Raw genomic sequence first — 5,986 nt, 5'->3', positions numbered from 1 at the left:
GGAAGCGCGCGGGAGCCGTCACCGCGGGCACCGGGTGTGACGCTGCACCGTCCCCGACAACTCGCGCCCTCCGCCCCGCGCCCCGCTGCTGCGTGTCTGTGGGGAAAACCTCCCGCGGGGGGGGCGCCTGGGGGGCTCAGCCGGTTAAGCTCTGACTCTGGGTTTCAGCTCAGGGCACGATCCCAGCGTCAAGGGATCGAGCCCCGCGTTGGGCTCCGCATGGAGTGTGGAGCCGGCTTAAGATTCTCTAAAAACAAAAGTAAACTAAAAAAAAAAAAACCTATGGGAGAGCCAGGGTACCACAGCAGGCGGGGCCACCGAGGAGAAGGATGACCCCGAATCTGCAGTCCTGGCCCCGGGGCTGCCTGCACCCGCCTGAAAACGATGTGACCACGGTGCCAGCGTGGCCGGGGAGACCACAGTCAAAAAACATTCGCGGGAATGAGTGGGGGAGGGGCAGAGAGACTCCCACGGCACGGAGGCCGACAGGGGGCTCGAACCCACGAACTGTGAGATCGTGACCTGGGCCCAAGTTGGACTCCCAGACCCTCATGAATGTGCCAGGAAAAAAAAAAAAAAGTGTGAGCCTCAACCTTTACCTCACAAAAATTAACCTAGAATGGATCACAAACTCAAAAGAAAAACCCAAAACTATAAAACTTCTGAGAAAACGGTAAAAATATTCGTGAGCTGGGGCCAGGCAGATTCTGTGGATGCACAAAATGCACAAAGTATAAAGGAGGAAAACCTGTAAAACACGCTCCTGAAACCAAGTGTGAAACTAGCTCCTACAATTCAACAGTAAGAAGACAAGCACCCACCCGATTTTTAAGCCAGGCCGAGGCCCACACAGACACTCGCCCGGCGAGCACAGGTGACGAGCACAGCCGCGGGAGGATGCTCAGGGCCGCTCGGCACCAGGCAGCCGCCCCCACCCTGGGGCAGCCGAGGCGCAGAGGTGCCGGCGGAAGGTGACATGGCACGGTTGTCGCGCTGCGTAGCCTGCCAGCGTCCCACCGAGTGAGATCCACGCTCCCAGTCCAACGGAGCAGCCCCCGTCCTGGGCGCCTCCATCCTCGAGAGGCAAGCACACCTCCGGAACCCGGCACAGGCGTCCACGCTGGCTTCCCTCATCACCGCCCAAAGCCGACGATGGCCCTGCCAGGCTCTGCATGCCTCCAAAATTCATGCTGAAACCCTCACTCCCCGGGTGATGGCATCGAGAGGTGGGCCTTTGGGGGTGCCCAGGTCACAAAAGCCCCCACCAGTGGGTCCCCCTCATCCAGAAAAGCAGCCTCACCAGACACCAGACCTGCTGGAGCCCTGCCCTCGGACGCCCAGCCTCTGGACCGTGGAAAAATAAATGTGTCCTTTACAAGCCGCCCCCGGCCCCGCCCCCACGTCACAGCAGCCGGAGTGGACGAAGACAGGCCCAAGTGTCCACCCGCTGCTGACACTTGCAGGAACGCTGGACACGTCACAGGAAGCGAGTGCAGCCAGGCTCAAAACGCTGCAGACGGTGTGACTCCACTTCCAGGACATTCCGCACAACAGAGACCGGCAGGAATGGACACGGGTCCGTGCCTGTCAGAAGCTGAGGTGAGCAAGGGTTCAGAACATGGACAGGGAGGAAGTTCGTGGGGCCGTGGAAATGCTCTCCAGGGTGCACACCTGACATCTGTCAGAGTCAGGACTGTGCCTGAGAAAGCCCTAACTGTACAAGCCCGACTACAACAAACCAGATTTCATATATATATATATATACATATATATATATATATATTTTTTTTTTTACAGAGAAACAGAGAGAGTGAGCAGCGGAGGAGCACAAAGAGAGAATTTCAAGCAGGCTCCGCACTGTCAGCACAGAGCCTGACGCAGAGCTCAGTCTCACAAACCGTGAGATCATGACCTGAGCTGAAATCAAGAATCAGATGTTCAGGGTGCCTGGGTGGCTCAGTCAGCTGAGCGTTCGACTTCGGCTCGGGTCACGATCTTGCTGTTTGTGAGTTCGAGCCCCACGTCAGGCTCTGCTGACAGCCTAGGGCCTCCTTCCGATCTGTGCCTTCTCCTCTCTCTGCCCCTCCCACGCTCATGCTCTGTCTCTCAATAAATAAAATGTTAAAAAAAAAAAACCCACTGCACCCCCCAGGCGCCCCTACAAACCTGACTTTAAACGTTACGATCACCCACACAGGGCGCGCTCAGCAGTGACTGTGGTCTTTGGGCCCGCTAACACCCGGCCGGCACAGGGCTGGGGGCCATGGGCAGCTGGGGGGGGGGTCCCACGAGGACACGGATGGCCCAGCACATCGCAGGAAGGCCCCACCACCTGCCCTCCATGCCCTGATTGTCAGAATCCCTCCAGAAGCGGCTCCCACCAGGTCTGCGGGGGCCGGGGACCCCCCAGCCCTGGGCTCCCGCTTTGCCCCTCCACACCAGGGACACCCGTAAGCCCAGCATGTTACTTCTTCCAAACGTGGGGATGGCATCAGGAGACACAGCAGTAGCCGGCTGGGCACACAGCCCTCGAGCCCAGGACACCGTGTGGAATCTGACTCGAGTCTCTGCGTGACGCTCTCCCAGACCGCGCACAGGGGTCCCGGGACTTCCACCTTCTAACCCTACGACCCCTGCGGGCTGAGAGCCTGGCCACCCTCACGCAGGCATCCTTTCCCGTCCTCGCTCACCAGCCGGGCCTCCCCTGGAAGGACAGCCAGCAGCCTGGGGCCATGTCACCATCCCCATGGCAGTCTGGGGACCAGATCCTGCCTGGAGGGGGAGGTACCGATGACAGGGGCAGCGGCTGATGCCCACTGCGTGCAGGTGGCCAGATGGCGGAGGGCTCCCAGGCACCGGGGCCTGAGTGGGCAGGGCCCCCCGTGCTCCTCTGGACACGTCACCCTCCAGACCCCCTCCCTCTTCCTTGAGGACTCTGCTGGTTCTGCTGCTTCAAATGAAGGGTGAGTGGGCGCTGGGCACGGGGCAGCCCACCCTGGCTGGCCACATGGCACACGGCCTCCTGGGAGCCCAGCCCTGAAGAGGGTGGGGGTCCCCTGCCAGGAGGTGCTGCTGTCTGCACCTGACCTGAGGGTCCAGGTAGGTGGCCCCTGTGGCTGGGGACTGCGACAGGGCCAGGCGGGGCGGGGTACAAGCTCTCTAAGGCTTTGGACTGGACCCTCCGCTCCTCGGAAGCCGTTAAGCAGTTTTAAGCAGTGAGACAGCTTAGAAGGATCATCTCCTAAGGCAGGTCACAGACCACAGAGCTGGGGGCCAGCCTGGGGGCCCCAGTGCGAGAGGGACAGGCAGGCAGGGTCCATGGGTGCCTGAATTGGCAGCTGGGACTGGAGGGACCCTGGATGTGTCCCTAACCCTAACCCTAACCCATGTCCCCTTGAAGACAGCACCCCCAGTCCACCCGTCCACAGAGCCCTCGGGAGCCCTGAGAAAGCTGCATTCTGAGTCTGATTCGGGCCCACTTGCCCCCGAATGGGAGGTGGGGGGACAGAGAGGGACACAAGGGTCCCAGGGAAGTCAGGGCTCCAGGCAGCAGACCCCAGCGGGACCCGGCCCTCCCCGCAGACCCCAGCGCTCCCACTGTGCCCGGCGTGGCCAGCCCCACGCCCACACCCCCAGATGCCCACAGCTCCTGCTTGGAGCTGGCGGCCCGTCCCCTGGGCTCCAGGCATGAGGGATTCCATCCTGTGGCCCATTTACTCCAACATCCTTCATCAACAGCTTCTTTTTTATTAATCCAAAGTTTCATGGCCAAATTCTTCTCTCAAAAGAGACCCGGAAGGCCCGCCCGAGGGACGAGACCGAGGGCAGCAGAGGCAGCAGAGAGCTTCCCACTGGCCCCTACAGTTCTCGCCTGGTCAGAACTTTAAAGTACAGAGAAAACGACAGATGCGTCTGGCTGACGGTAAGACGGGGCTCTGGGGGGCACAGAGCCCCGAGCGCGGCCCCAACGGAACACTGCCAAGTGGCCAGGAGTGACAGGGCACTCCCGTCACCTTTTTAAAGTACATTTTTAAAAGGCCAATTACTATCCAAAAGAATGGGTGTTAACTTCTTACAATGAAAGAAAAAACGGGGGGGGGGGGCAGAAACTCCATGGAAAAGGTTGTATTTTGTCCATCAGAAAGAAACGTCCCAAACGGTGGCCGTGCTGTCAAGTGGCTCACGGGCGCCGGCTTAGGCTCTGCAGGCCTGAAGCCTCACTCAACACCTTTGAATGAAATGTGCAGAGAGAGAACAGCCGAGGTGCCCTCAGCACACAGTCTGTTCCAGAAGCCTGCCGAGGCCTCAGAAGACAGACCCGGGAGGGGCAGAGGTCACGGACCCTGACCCTGCCACCCACGGCCAGGCCCCGCCTTGCCACACTTGCAGCAGCCAACAGAAGGCCTCTGTCGGCAGCCAGGTCACTTCCCTGGGAAGAGCCAGGCCCTGTCCCCTCCCCGGCTGACCCACTCCACCCAGCTGGTCAGCTGGCACAGAGCCGCCACCCAGTGTTCGCCCCGCCCAGACACCCCGGCAGGGCCTGGGAGCAGCCTGCCAGGTGAAATGCAGGACACCCAGATAACTGCATTTCTGCCGAGGATCTGCCAGCATCAGTGTGTCCTCCCCGATATTTGGGACATGGTTCTAGTCAGGAACCACTTATGTGACATTCACATCTAGCTGGTGTCCTATACCGTCCTCAATGGGTCCGGCATCTTGGGAAAAGGCTCTGTTCCTAGGGCCTGAGTGGAGATAGCAAGGGGCGGGGGCGTCCCCTTCTCAGACTGTCCCTGCGGCACCCCCACCACATCAGGGCTGCCATCAGCTCCGAACCAGAGGGCCAGTCTTCCAGATGCCCCCTCCCTAAGCAAGCGGTGCTGAGGGACACGACGCCAACCTGCCAACACCCCCCTCCGACTCTGCCAGGACCCAGGGGGCGGCCCCTAGACTCCATCCACAGACCAGCAGTAAATGCTGGCTCTTCTGCAGGGACCCACAGGGAGTTCAAGTGGGAGCGCATGGTCACACCTGCGGAGCTCAAGAGATCCTTGTCCACTGGGGGAAACTGAGGCAGAGGAGCGTCTGAGCAGCGGCCAGGCCCCCAAGTTCAGAGCCAATAGGCCTAAAAGCCGAGCAGCCCCACCCACACACCAAGGGTCCCGGGGGGGCTCTGCTAAGGCGCCGTGCCCCAGAAGGCCCAGGCCGAAGGCACAGCAGCTGCCAGCTGAGGGCCCCCGGCCCCGCGGAGGGTAGATGATGCCCAGGGGCCCGCATCCCGCCATCCCGCCATCCCGCCCTGCCCCTCCCTCATCTGCATCCAGGAGCTGGCGCCTCTGCTCCCGGGATCGTTTTCTTCATTTATTCACAACGAACGGCCCTTGCGGCCCAGGCAGCACGTGGGAAGCAGGTGGAGGCTGGGGGCCTACGGGGCCTCGTCACTAGTCAGTTGGAGCCATGGAGGCCTCGCACCAGGAAGGGGGGGTTCTGCATGGGCAGGAAGGTGGTGCTGGGGGGGGGGCACGTACTGGGGGAGCAGGATGGAGAGACTTCACTACTACACAGGGAGGAGCCCCAAGCCACAGCAGTGGGGGTGAAGGGGGGCAGCTGAGGGAGGAGCAGGGGGCTCCTGGGATGGAGGAGGGCGAGTCAGCCCCCCTGGGTCCAGGCACCTGTCAAGGCGCCTTGCTGGCAGTGTGACGAGGAAGGACCCTCAGGGTGACACTCTGGCCTCGCCCTCAAGGTGGGAGACGAACAGCTCCCGTTTCAGGCCCCTGCATCCCTGCCTGCTGTCCACACACGTCTACCAGGGGCCTGCTCCTAATGGGGTGTAGGCCCCATTCCCAGGACTGCCTTTGAGCAGGAGGGGGGTGCTGATGGCCAGGCAGGTGCCGTGCTGACCCACTGCACAGATGAGGGCAAGCCCAAGGTCACAAGGCCAGCCTGGCTGGAGGAGACAGGAGTCCCAGGCAGGAGGGGTGCGGGGGGG

General features: G+C 61.5%; 1 protein-coding gene across 1 annotated transcript in view; it reads right to left on the bottom strand.

The window, feature by feature from the left end:
• The window catches only part of MTA1 (metastasis associated 1), a 32,352-nt gene that overhangs the window by 24,619 nt on the left and 1,747 nt on the right, over positions 1-5,986 (bottom strand). The gene's annotated exons all lie outside the window — the stretch shown is intronic.

The sequence above is a fragment of the Crocuta crocuta genome, unplaced genomic scaffold (genome assembly GCF_008692635.1).
Source record: "Crocuta crocuta isolate KB4526 unplaced genomic scaffold, BGI_CrCroc_1.0 scaffold729, whole genome shotgun sequence".
NCBI classification, from domain to species: Eukaryota; Metazoa; Chordata; class Mammalia; order Carnivora; family Hyaenidae; genus Crocuta; species Crocuta crocuta.
The sequence above is the reverse complement of the archived record's forward strand: the minus strand, read 5'-3'. Positions and strand labels throughout refer to the sequence as shown.